We start from the raw sequence: 13836 nt of genomic DNA on the forward strand, positions 1-13836 counted from the left end.
AGACGTAGGAAGTGTCACGTTAGAGCAGAGATCCTTTGTAAAAGATAGAGATGGCAAAGAAGTTCAAGAAATGGTCAGACAGGCCACTTCCTGTAAAGGAATCTCTCAGGTTTTGACCTGCCATTTGAGTTCTGTTATACTCATAGACATCATTCAAACAGTTTTAGAAACTTTGGAGTGTTTTCTATCCAAAGCCAATAATTCTATGCATATTCTAGTTACTGGGCAGGAGTAGTAACCAGATTAAATCGGGTACGGTTTTTATCCAGCCGTGAAAATACTGCCCCCTAGCCATAACAGGTTAAGCCCTGTGGATAGGCAAATCTTTAATGCAAGGCTGCCAATCCCTGATAACAGGGTGGGTAGCCTTGGGCTACTGGATCTAATTTAGTACTGTAGCACGCAATAGGCTGTTTCTTCCTACCACTACATGTTTCCTGCATGAGAATAGCATGCAGGATGCATGCATGAGAATAGCAGCCGCATAGTTGTCACACCTATTTGCTACGTGTAACAAAAATGGTTTAGTGTAGTCGGGGGCCGCTAGGGCCGGTGTTGTCTGCATCTCTTTTTTAAGTGTTTCAAACGCAACTACAGCATCCGCGTTCCACTCCAGCGGTGCTCTTAGATTAAGCTGTCCTGCTTCCTTCATTATTTCTCTCAGAGGAGCTGTCTTGACTACATACTCCTTTGTCCAGTCAGGTTAAGTCCTGTCATTCCTAAAAAGGTCATCATTTGCGCTACCGTTTGTGGTAATGGTGCTTTGCTAATACCCTCTAGCTGTCCTGGAGCTATGGCTTTGGTTCCATTGGCTATTGTTCTGCCTAAGTACCTGGGGTTGACAGTATTGTAATTTTGTTTTAGAGACCTTGTGTCCTCCGTCTGCTAACAGCTGCAGTACTTTTAGTGAGTCTGAGTGGCACTGTTCTACTGTGGAGGCACAGATTAACAGGTCATCTACATATTGGATCAGAGTGCCGTCAAGCATTAATTCTTCTAGATCTGCTCTCAATATTTGATTGAACAAGTGCGGCTATTTTTAAATCCTTGGGGGAGACGAGAGTAAGACAGAGTTTTTCCTCTGTACCTAAATGCAAACAAGTACCTACATTCCTCCGCCAGGGGGACACAAAAAAATGCTCCACATAGATCAATCACGGTGAAGTATTTGGCATCTGGGGGAACGTTAGTCAACAGCGTGTGAGGATTGGGAACTTCCGCTGGACAATCTTGTGCTATATCATTAATAGCCCTTAAGTCATGTACCAATCTCAATTTTTTACCATCGGCTTTAAGCACAGGTAGCAAAGGTGTATTGCAAACACTTGGCATCTCAATCAATACTCCTGTCTTGATCAATCCTTCAATTGTTGAATTTATTCCTTCTTCAGCTTCAGGCTTCATAGGATACTGGGCTTTCCAGGGGAGTTTGGCGTCTGGTTTTACTTTTATGTTGATTGGACTTGCTGATTTGACAAGCCCCACGTCGGTGTCATGTTGTGACCATACTTCTGATGGTATGGTTTTTTTCCATTTCTTCTCTAAGCTCACTAAGTAGCCCTATCCCTTCACCTAACACTACTTGTTGGCCTGCACTGACCTCTATTTCCCTAGGATCGCCAGTCATCATTGTAGTGGTTACTATCTTGATAAATGCTTTATCTTCGGAATGGAAGATCAATGGATTGTCTGTTTTGTCCCATATTGTATTTTTAGCTTTCCTCATCATGGGTCCTAGATCTTTTGATGTGAAACCTTGATTCACCAGCAATGTGATGTGAGGGATAGAGTCAGAAACATTGAACCATTTTTGTACAAATTCAGATCCATCTTCGTCCATCACATCCATGGCTGCTCCCTGTTCTCCAATGATTATATATTGGGACATAATTGGTGCTTTCCTACCATTTGCCCCCATAACCCAGAGCTGTTCTAATAATGGGTCCTGATGAGGGTCAAATTGCATTGTGCAGTGATATTCAGATTTTGCTCTAACGGCTTTAGGTATTTGGGCCTGAATAAATTTACCCCATCTCCTCGCTGTTCTGTCTACATCTGTCTCAATTCCTCCTAACCAATATACGTTGGCCATGACTCCTGTGCTTACCACTGGTAATTGTAGTCCTATTTTTTCTATTATCACCCCGTCGGGGGGGAACATTTAATTTGTATACCCATTTTGCATAGGGCATCTCTTCCTAAAAGATTAACTGGTGTTTGATCTGATACCAGTATTGGGATTGTGGCTGGTTTACCATTGGCAGTAAGATGAACTGGAGCGGTCATTGGAATTAGCTGCGTATTTCCCGAGAATCCTATTGTTTTGGCATATTTACCAGACATGGGGAGATGAGAGGCATAATTTGAACTCACACATGTGTAAGTGGCTCCAGTATATATCATCATGGGTATGTCTTTATTCTCTATTTGAACCTGCAACACAGGTTCTTGGTCAGCTCTTGTGGTTAGAATTGGGAACTGACCCTCCCCTTTAGGATTCTCTGGGCACCCCTAGTACGTCTGATTGGGTCCTGACCATGGGTTCACAGGGCCCGGGGGTGTGTTTTGGCTGCCCTGCCATCCCCCAGTAGGGCCCCAGCCATTCTGGTTTCCACCAGCAGGTGGCCGCCAGCCACCGGAGCTGTTGTTTGTTGGTGGACGCCTATTGTAGGTGTTATCTCCAGTCCGATCCTGCCATGGGTTTGCGGGACATTCACGTCTGGTGTGTCCTCGTTGGTAGCAACCCCAACACACACCAGGCGGCCCCCGCGGGGTCCTGGGCCCTCTCCCTTGATCCACCTGTATGTTTTTCTGTTGTATATTCCCACCATTCCAATTCGGGGGCTGTGTGTACACATTTGCTACTGGCAATGGGGCAGGCACTTGGGTCCGGCCGGGGGTTGACAGTTGCGGCCCTCCTGGGGAAACAGCAGCCATTGTTCCAATCTCGGGCACAGGGGTGGTTACTGAGGCCTGGACTTTCTTCTTTCCCTTGGTCAGTTCATCCAGCTGCAACTGGGCCAACCTTCTCTGGATTTCCTTTCCTTGTTCAGCTTGTTTCTGCTCTTCCTTTCTATGTTTCTCCACAGCGTGAATTACATAGTCACAGAAATTCTTTGTAAGGTTTTGAAGTAAGTCCCACTACGTCCTCCAGTTGGTTCCTTACTGGCTGGGGCATAGCTTCCACCACTGAGGTCCGGAATATTGTTGTCATCAGTTCATTTTCCTCCGGGTCCTGCTCTGTTTCCATTCTCCATCTTTTCAATTGTCCATGCAGGTATGCAGCCGGGTTTTCTGTATCTCCAATGGCCTCTCCCCTTAGTGCCTTGGGGTCCACTTTTGTTGGGTATGCTGCCCTTAGGGCCCTCCAGACGGCAGGCCTATACCTGTCAAACATCAGTCCATCCCTTGACACTTCCCACTCTGTGCCGTTGATTCCTCCCTCCTGCATGATTTCTCCCATTCTCTGCACGTTCGTTACCCTTGCCAACAATGCCCTTATGTCGCCTACCGCCAGCAATTTCCCCATTGTAAATTCTTCAAAGGTCCTGATCCACTTTCCAGCTCCCTCATGGAGGTCCGGCAACCGGGCAACCAACCCTTCCAGGTCCTGCGTAGCCCATGGTATGTAGTGTCCTTGATTTCCTTTAATCAGGATTGGACTTTGTTTATTCGGGACTATAGTGTCCTGCTTTCTTCTTTGCCCCTTCTCTGAGTACTCTGCGATCTGTTTCTGTGGGCTCATATCTCAGGCTCTCCTGTAGGTTGCGAGCTATCGCCTCATCTTGTCTTTCTTGCTCTTGTACATATTCTTCCTGTGCTCGTTCATACTCCTCTTGTATCTGTTGTGTTAATAGTTTACTTCTTCTTTCTAGTTGATTTATACCAAGTCTACCACTTTCTTCCTCTTCTTCAGATTCTTCACCAAGACTGTCCCCTATTTGGGATTCCTCTGGTGTTTAAAAGGGCTTCCTTGGTTGCTCTTTCTTCTGGTCCTTTTCTTTTCTTCCTTCTTTTGTGTTTCAATGTTTCCTTTTTCCCTATTTCTGTTTCCATTGCTTTTAGGGCTTCCATCAATCCACCATAGCAATTGAAACCTTCTTCTTCAATTCTTGTGTGTCTCTTTGTTTTTGTTGGGCCTCTTCCTGTTGAGTGAGAGGGTGCGCATACTGCTCCAGGTGTGCAGGCCCCCTCTTCCTCCGTTACTTCTACCGTTCCTCTTATTTCCATGTGTCCGGTTATCATGGGAATCTGTCCATGGGAGTAAGGTGGGGGTTCGTTCTCCCTCTTCCTCATGGGAATCTGTCCATGGGAGTAAGGTGGGGGTTCGTTCTCCCTCTTCCTCATGGGAATCTGTCCATGGGAGTAAGGTGGGGGTTCTCCCTTTTCCTCATGGGAATCTGTCCATGGGAGTAAGGTGGGGGTTCGTTCTCCCTTTTCCTCATGGGAATCTGTCCATGGGAGTAAGGTGGGGGTTCGTTCTCCCTCTTCCTCATGGGAATCTGTCCATGGGAGTAAGGTGGGGGTTCGTTCTCCCTTTTCCTCATGGGAATCTGTCCATGGGAGCAAGGTGGGGGTTCGTTCTCCCTCTTCCTCATGGGAATCTGCCCATGGGAGTAAGGTGGGGGTTCGTTCTCCCTTTTCCTCATGGGAATCTGTCCATGGGAGTAAGGTGGGGGTTTGTTCTCCCTCTTCCTCATGGGAATCTGTCCATGGGAGTAAGGTGGGGGTTCGTTCTCCCTTTTCCTCATGGGAATCTGTCCATGGGAGTAAGGTGGGGGTTCGTTCTCCCTCTTCCTCATGGGAATCTGTCCATGGGAGTAAGGTGGGGGTTCGTTCTCCCTTTTCCTCATGGGAATCTGTCCATGGGAGTAAGGTGGGGGTTCGTTCTCTCTCTTCCTCATGGGAATCTGTCCATGGGAGCAAGGTGGGGGTTCGTTCTCCCTTTTCCTCATGGGAATCTGTCCATGGGAGCAAGGTGGGGGTTCGTTCTCCCTTTTCCTCATGGGAATCTGTCCATGGGAGTAAGGTGGGGGTTCGTTCTCCCTCTTCCTCATGGGAATCTGTCCATGGGAGTAAGGTGGGGGTTCGTTCTCCCTTTTCCTCATGGGAATCTGTCCATGGGAGTAAGGTGGGGGTTCGTTCTCCCTCTTCCTCATGGGAATCTGTCCATGGGAGTAAGGTGGGGGTTCGTTCTCCCTCTTCCTCAGGGGAATCTGTCCATGGGAGCAAGGTGGGGGTTCGTTCTCCCTTTTCCTCATGGGAATCTGTCCATGGGAGTAAGGTGGGGGTTCGTTCTCCCTCTTCCTCATGGGAATCTGTCCATGGGAGTAAGGTGGGGGTTCGTTCTCCCTCTTCCTCATGGGAATCTGTCCATGGGAGTTAGGTGGGGGTTCGTTCTCCCTTTTCCTCATGGGAATCTGTCCATGGGAGTAAGGTGGGGGTTCGTTTCTCCCTCTTCCTCATGGGAATCTGTCCATGGGAGTAAGGTGGGGGTTCGTTCTCCCTCTTCCTCATGGGAATCTGTCCATGGGAGTAAGGTGGGGGAATCTGTCCATGGGAGTAAGGTGGGGGTTCGTTCTCCCTTTTCCTCATGGGAATCTGTCCATGGGAGTAAGGTGGGGGTTCGTTCTCCCTCTTCCTCATGGGAATCTGTCCATGGGAGTAAGGTGGGGGTTAGTTCTCCCTCTTCCTCATGGGAATCTGTCCATGGGAGTAAGGTGGGGGTTTGTTCTCCCTTTTCCTCATGGGAATCTGTCCATGGGAGTAAGGTGGGGGAATCTGTCCATGGGAGTAAGGTGGGGGTTCGTTCTCCCTCTTCCTCATGGAAATCTGTCCATGGGAGTTAGGTGGGGGAATCTGTCCATGGGAGTAAGGTGGGGGTTCGTTCTCCCTCTTCCTCATGGGAATCTGTCCATGGGAGTAAGGTGGGGGTTCGTTCTCCCTCTTCCTCATGGGAATCTGTCCATGGGAGTAAGGTGGGGGTTCGTTCTCCCTCTTCCTCATGGGAATCTGTCCATGGGAGTAAGGTGGGGGAATCTGTCCATGGGAGTAAGGTGGGGGAATCTGTCCATGGGAGTAAGGTGGGGGAATCTGTCCATGGGAGTAAGGTGGGGGAATCTGTCCATGGGAGTAAGGTGGGGGAATCTGTCCATGGGAGTAAGGTGGGGGAATCTGTCCATGGGAGTAAGGTGGGGGAATCTGTCCATGGGAGTAAGGTGGGGGAATCTGTCCATGGGAGTAAGGTGGGGGAATCTGTCCATGGGAGTAAGGTGGGGGAATCTGTCCATGGGAGTAAGGTGGGGGAATCTGTCCATGGGAGTAAGGTGGGGGTTCGTTCTCCCTTTTCCTCATGGGAATCTGTCCATGGGAGTAAGGTGGGGGAATCTGTCCATGGGATTAAGGTGGGGGAATCTGTCCATGGGAGTAAGGTGGGGGTTCGTTCTCCCTCTTCCTCATGGGAATATGTCCATGGGAGTAAGGTGGGGGAATCTGTCCATGGGAGTAAGGTGGGGGAATCTGTCCATGGGAGTAAGGTGGGGGAATCTGTCCATGGGAGTAAGGTGGGGGAATCTGTCCATGGGAGTAAGGTGGGGGTTCGTTCTCCCTCTTCCTCATGGGAATCTGTCCATGGGAGTAAGGTGGGGGTTCGTTCTCCCTCTTCCTCATGGGAATCTGTCCATGGGAGTAAGGTGGGGGTTCGTTCTCCCTTTTCCTCATGGGAATCTGTCCATGGGAGTAAGGTGGGGGTTTGTTCTCCCTCTTCCTCATGGGAATCTGTCCATGGGAGTAAGGTGGGGGTTCGTTCTCCCTCTTCCTCATGGGAATCTGTCCATGGGAGTAAGGTGGGGGTTCGTTCTCCCTCTTCCTCATGGGAATCTGTCCATGGGAGTAAGGTGGGGGTTCGTTCTCCCTTTTCCTCATGGGAATCTGTCCATGGGAGTAAGGTGGGGGTTCGTTCTCCCTCTTCCTCATGGGAATCTGTCCATGGGAGTAAGGTGGGGGTTCGTTCTCCCTCTTCCTCATGGGAATCTGTCCATGGGAGTAAGGTGGGGGAATCTGTCCATGGGAGTAAGGTGGGGGAATCTGTCCATGGGAGTAAGGTGGGGGAATCTGTCCATGGGAGTAAGGTGGGGGAATCTGTCCATGGGAGTAAGGTGGGGGAATCTGTCCATGGGAGTAAGGTGGGGGAATCTGTCCATGGGAGTAAGGTGGGGGAATCTGTCCATGGGAGTAAGGTGGGGGAATCTGTCCATGGGAGTAAGGTGGGGGAATCTGTCCATGGGAGTAAGGTGGGGGAATCTGTCCATGGGAGTAAGGTGGGGGAATATGTCCATGGGAGTAAGGTGGGGGAATCTGTCCATGGGAGTAAGGTGGGGGAATCTGTCCATGGGAGTAAGGTGGGGGAATCTGTCCATGGGAGTAAGGTGGGGGAATCTGTCCATGGGAGTAAGGTGGGGGAATCTGTCCATGGGAGTAAGGTGGGGGAATCTGTCCATGGGAGTAAGGTGGGGGAATCTGTCCATGGGAGTAAGGTGGGGGTTCGTTCTCCCTTTTCCTCATGGGAATCTGTCCATGGGAGTAAGGTGGGGGTTCGTTCTCCCTTTTCCTCATGGGAATCTGTCCATGGGAGTAAGGTGGGGGAATCTGTCCATGGGAGTAAGGTGGGGGAATCTGTCCATGGGAGTAAGGTGGGGGTTCGTTCTCCCTCTTCCTCATGGGAATCTGTCCATGGGAGTAAGGTGGGGGAATCTGTCCATGGGAGTAAGGTGGGGGAATCTGTCCATGGGAGTAAAGTGGGGGAATCTGTCCATGGGAGTAAGGTGGGGGAATCTGTCCATGTGAGTAAGGTGGGGGTTCGTTCTCCCTCTTCCTCATGGGAATCTGTCCATGGGAGTAAGGTGGGGGTTCGTTCTCCCTTTTCCTCATGGGAATCTGTCCATGGGAGTAAGGTGGGGGTTCGTTCTCCCTCTTCCTCATGGGAATCTGTCCATGGGAGTAAGGTGGGGGTTCGTTCTCCCTTTTCCTCATGGGAATCTGTCCATGGGAGTAAGGTGGGGGTTCGTTCTCCCTCTTCCTCATGGGAATCTGTCCATGGGAGCAAGGTGGGGGTTCGTTCTCCCTTTTCCTCATGGGAATCTGTCCATGGGAGCAAGGTGGGGGTTCGTTCTCCCTTTTCCTCATGGGAATCTGTCCATGGGAGTAAGGTGGGGGTTCGTTCTCCCTCTTCCTCATGGGAATCTGTCCATGGGAGTAAGGTGGGGGTTCGTTCTCCCTTTTCCTCATGGGAATCTGTCCATGGGAGTAAGGTGGGGGTTCGTTCTCCCTTTTCCTCATGGGAATCTGTCCATGGGAGTAAGGTGGGGGTTCGTTCTCCCTCTTCCTCATGGGAATCTGTCCATGGGAGTAAGGTGGGGGTTCGTTCTCCCTCTTCCTCAGGGGAATCTGTCCATGGGAGCAAGGTGGGGGTTCGTTCTCCCTTTTCCTCATGGGAATCTGTCCATGGGAGTAAGGTGGGGGTTCGTTCTCCCTCTTCCTCATGGGAATCTGTCCATGGGAGTAAGGTGGGGGTTCGTTCTCCCTCTTCCTCATGGGAATCTGTCCATGGGAGTTAGGTGGGGGTTCGTTCTCCCTTTTCCTCATGGGAATCTGTCCATGGGAGTAAGGTGGGGGTTCGTTTCTCCCTCTTCCTCATGGGAATCTGTCCATGGGAGTAAGTTGGGGGTTCGTTCTCCCTCTTCCTCATGGGAATCTGTCCATGGGAGTAAGGTGGGGGAATCTGTCCATGGGAGTAAGGTGGGGGTTCGTTCTCCCTTTTCCTCATGGGAATCTGTCCATGGGAGTAAGGTGGGGGTTCGTTCTCCCTCTTCCTCATGGGAATCTGTCCATGGGAGTAAGGTGGGGGTTAGTTCTCCCTCTTCCTCATGGGAATCTGTCCATGGGAGTAAGGTGGGGGTTTGTTCTCCCTTTTCCTCATGGGAATCTGTCCATGGGAGTAAGGTGGGGGAATCTGTCCATGGGAGTAAGGTGGGGGTTCGTTCTCCCTCTTCCTCATGGGAATCTGTCCATGGGAGTAAGGTGGGGGTTCGTTCTCCCTTTTCCTCATGGGAATCTGTCCATGGGAGTAAGGTGGGGGTTCGTTCTCCCTCTTCCTCATGGGAATCTGTCCATGGGAGTAAGGTGGGGGTTCGTTCTCCCTCTTCCTCATGGGAATCTGTCCATGGGAGTAAGGTGGGGGAATCTGTCCATGGGAGTAAGGTGGGGGAATCTGTCCATGGGAGTAAGGTGGGGGAATCTGTCCATGGGAGTAAGGTGGGGGAATCTGTCCATGGGAGTAAGGTGGGGGAATCTGTCCATGGGAGTAAGGTGGGGGAATCTGTCCATGGGAGTAAGGTGGGGGAATCTGTCCATGGGAGTAAGGTGGGGGAATCTGTCCATGGGAGTAAGGTGGGGGAATCTGTCCATGGGAGTAAGGTGGGGGAATCTGTCCATGGGAGTAAGGTGGGGGTTCGTTCTCCCTTTTCCTCATGGGAATCTGTCCATGGGAGTAAGGTGGGGGAATCTGTCCATGGGATTAAGGTGGGGGAATCTGTCCATGGGAGTAAGGTGGGGGTTCGTTCTCCCTCTTCCTCATGGGAATATGTCCATGGGAGTAAGGTGGGGGAATCTGTCCATGGGAGTAAGGTGGGGGAATCTGTCCATGGGAGTAAGGTGGGGGAATCTGTCCATGGGAGTAAGGTGGGGGAATCTGTCCATGGGAGTAAGGTGGGGGTTCGTTCTCCCTCTTCCTCATGGGAATCTGTCCATGGGAGTAAGGTGGGGGTTCGTTCTCCCTCTTCCTCATGGGAATCTGTCCATGGGAGTAAGGTGGGGGTTCGTTCTCCCTTTTCCTCATGGGAATCTGTCCATGGGAGTAAGGTGGGGGTTTGTTCTCCCTCTTCCTCATGGGAATCTGTCCATGGGAGTAAGGTGGGGGTTCGTTCTCCCTCTTCCTCATGGGAATCTGTCCATGGGAGTAAGGTGGGGGTTCGTTCTCCCTCTTCCTCATGGGAATCTGTCCATGGGAGTAAGGTGGGGGTTCGTTCTCCCTTTTCCTCATGGGAATCTGTCCATGGGAGTAAGGTGGGGGTTCGTTCTCCCTCTTCCTCATGGGAATCTGTCCATGGGAGTAAGGTGGGGGTTCGTTCTCCCTCTTCCTCATGGGAATCTGTCCATGGGAGTAAGGTGGGGGAATCTGTCCATGGGAGTAAGGTGGGGGAATCTGTCCATGGGAGTAAGGTGGGGGAATCTGTCCATGGGAGTAAGGTGGGGGAATCTGTCCATGGGAGTAAGGTGGGGGAATCTGTCCATGGGAGTAAGGTGGGGGAATCTGTCCATGGGAGTAAGGTGGGGGAATCTGTCCATGGGAGTAAGGTGGGGGAATCTGTCCATGGGAGTAAGGTGGGGGAATCTGTCCATGGGAGTAAGGTGGGGGAATCTGTCCATGGGAGTAAGGTGGGGGAATATGTCCATGGGAGTAAGGTGGGGGAATCTGTCCATGGGAGTAAGGTGGGGGAATCTGTCCATGGGAGTAGGGTGGGGGAATCTGTCCATGGGAGTAAGGTGGGGGAATCTGTCCATGGGAGTAAGGTGGGGGAATCTGTCCATGGGAGTAAGGTGGGGGAATCTGTCCATGGGAGTAAGGTGGGGGAATCTGTCCATGGGAGTAAGGTGGGGGAATCTGTCCATGGGAGTAAGGTGGGGGTTCGTTCTCCCTTTTCCTCATGGGAATCTGTCCATGGGAGTAAGGTGGGGGTTCGTTCTCCCTTTTCCTCATGGGAATCTGTCCATGGGAGTAAGGTGGGGGAATCTGTCCATGGGAGTAAGGTGGGGGAATCTGTCCATGGGAGTAAGGTGGGGGTTCGTTCTCCCTCTTCCTCATGGGAATCTGTCCATGGGAGTAAGGTGGGGGAATCTGTCCATGGGAGTAAGGTGGGGGAATCTGTCCATGGGAGTAAAGTGGGGGAATCTGTCCATGGGAGTAAGGTGGGGGAATCTGTCCATGGGAGTAAGGTGGGGGTTCGTTCTCCCTCTTCCTCATGGGAATCTGTCCATGGGAGTAAGGTGGGGGTTCGTTCTCCCTTTTCCTCATGGGAATCTGTCCATGGGAGTAAGGTGGGGGTTCGTTCTCCCTCTTCCTCATGGGAATCTGTCCATGGGAGTAAGGTGGGGGTTCGTTCTCCCTTTTCCTCATGGGAATCTGTCCATGGGAGTAAGGTGGGGGTTCGTTCTCCCTCTTCCTCATGGGAATCTGTCCATGGGAGCAAGGTGGGGGTTCGTTCTCCCTTTTCCTCATGGGAATCTGTCCATGGGAGCAAGGTGGGGGTTCGTTCTCCCTTTTCCTCATGGGAATCTGTCCATGGGAGTAAGGTGGGGGTTCGTTCTCCCTCTTCCTCATGGGAATCTGTCCATGGGAGTAAGGTGGGGGTTCGTTCTCCCTTTTCCTCATGGGAATCTGTCCATGGGAGTAAGGTGGGGGTTCGTTCTCCCTTTTCCTCATGGGAATCTGTCCATGGGAGTAAGGTGGGGGTTCGTTCTCCCTCTTCCTCATGGGAATCTGTCCATGGGAGTAAGGTGGGGGTTCGTTCTCCCTCTTCCTCAGGGGAATCTGTCCATGGGAGCAAGGTGGGGGTTCGTTCTCCCTTTTCCTCATGGGAATCTGTCCATGGGAGTAAGGTGGGGGTTCGTTCTCCCTCTTCCTCATGGGAATCTGTCCATGGGAGTAAGGTGGGGGTTCGTTCTCCCTCTTCCTCATGGGAATCTGTCCATGGGAGTTAGGTGGGGTTTCGTTCTCCCTTTTCCTCATGGGAATCTGTCCATGGGAGTAAGGTGGGGGTTCGTTTCTCCCTCTTCCTCATGGGAATCTGTCCATGGGAGTAAGTTGGGGGTTCGTTCTCCCTCTTCCTCATGGGAATCTGTCCATGGGAGTAAGGTGGGGGAATCTGTCCATGGGAGTAAGGTGGGGGTTCGTTCTCCCTTTTCCTCATGGGAATCTGTCCATGGGAGTAAGGTGGGGGTTCGTTCTCCCTCTTCCTCATGGGAATCTGTCCATGGGAGTAAGGTGGGGGTTAGTTCTCCCTCTTCCTCATGGGAATCTGTCCATGGGAGTAAGGTGGGGGTTTGTTCTCCCTTTTCCTCATGGGAATCTGTCCATGGGAGTAAGGTGGGGGAATCTGTCCATGGGAGTAAGGTGGGGGTTCGTTCTCCCTCTTCCTCATGGAAATCTGTCCATGGGAGTTAGGTGGGGGAATCTGTCCATTGGAGTAAGGTGGGGGTTCGTTCTCCCTCTTCCTCATGGGAATCTGTCCATGGGAGTAAGGTGGGGGTTCGTTCTCCCTCTTCCTCATGGGAATCTGTCCATGGGAGTAAGGTGGGGGTTCGTTCTCCCTCTTCCTCATGGGAATCTGTCCATGGGAGTAAGGTGGGGGAATCTGTCCATGGGAGTAAGGTGGGGGAATCTGTCCATGGGAGTAAGGTGGGGGAATCTGTCCATGGGAGTAAGGTGGGGGAATCTGTCCATGGGAGTAAGGTGGGGGAATCTGTCCATGGGAGTAAGGTGGGGGAATCTGTCCATGGGAGTAAGGTGGGGGAATCTGTCCATGGGAGTAAGGTGGGGGAATCTGTCCATGGGAGTAAGGTGGGGGAATCTGTCCATGGGAGTAAGGTGGGGGAATCTGTCCATGGGAGTAAGGTGGGGGTTCGTTCTCCCTTTTCCTCATGGGAATCTGTCCATGGGAGTAAGGTGGGGGAATCTGTCCATGGGATTAAGGTGGGGGAATCTGTCCATGGGAGTAAGGTGGGGGTTCGTTCTCCCTCTTCCTCATGGGAATATGTCCATGGGAGTAAGGTGGGGGAATCTGTCCATGGGAGTAAGGTGGGGGAATCTGTCCATGGGAGTAAGGTGGGGGAATCTGTCCATGGGAGTAAGGTGGGGGAATCTGTCCATGGGAGTAAGGTGGGGGTTCGTTCTCCCTCTTCCTCATGGGAATCTGTCCATGGGAGTAAGGTGGGGGTTCGTTCTCCCTCTTCCTCATGGGAATCTGTCCATGGGAGTAAGGTGGGGGTTCGTTCTCCCTTTTCCTCATGGGAATCTGTCCATGGGAGTAAGGTGGGGGTTCGTTCTCCCTCTTCCTCATGGGAATCTGTCCATGGGAGTAAGGTGGGGGTTCGTTCTCCCTCTTCCTCTTGGGAATCTGTCCATGGGAGTAAGGTGGGGGTTCGTTCTCCCTCTTCCTCATGGGAATCTGTCCATGGGAGTAAGGTGGGGGTTCGTTCTCCCTTTTCCTCATGGGAATCTGTCCATGGGAGTAAGGTGGGGGTTCGTTCTCCCTCTTCCTCATGGGAATCTGTCCATGGGAGTAAGGTGGGGGTTCGTTCTCCCTCTTCCTCATGGGAATCTGTCCATGGGAGTAAGGTGGGGGAATCTGTCCATGGGAGTAAGGTGGGGGAATCTGTCCATGGGAGTAAGGTGGGGGAATCTGTCCATGGGAGTAAGGTGGGGGAATCTGTCCGTGGGAGTAAGGTGGGGGAATCTGTCCATGGGAGTAAGGTGGGGGAATCTGTCCATGGGAGTAAGGTGGGGGAATCTGTCCATGGGAGTAAGGTGGGGGAATCTGTCCATGGGAGTAAGGTGGGGGAATCTGTCCATGGGAGTAAGGTGGGGGAATCTGTCCATGGGAGTAAGGTGGGGGAATCTGTCCATGGGAGTAAGGTGGGGGAATATGTCCATGGGAGTAAGGTGGGGGAATCTGTCCATGGGAGTAAGGTGGGGGAATCTGTCCATGGGAGTAAGGTGGG

Source organism: Salmo salar, unplaced genomic scaffold, assembly GCF_965601325.2.
Source record: "Salmo salar unplaced genomic scaffold, fSalSal1 ptg000414l, whole genome shotgun sequence".
Taxonomy (NCBI): Eukaryota; Metazoa; Chordata; class Actinopteri; order Salmoniformes; family Salmonidae; genus Salmo; species Salmo salar.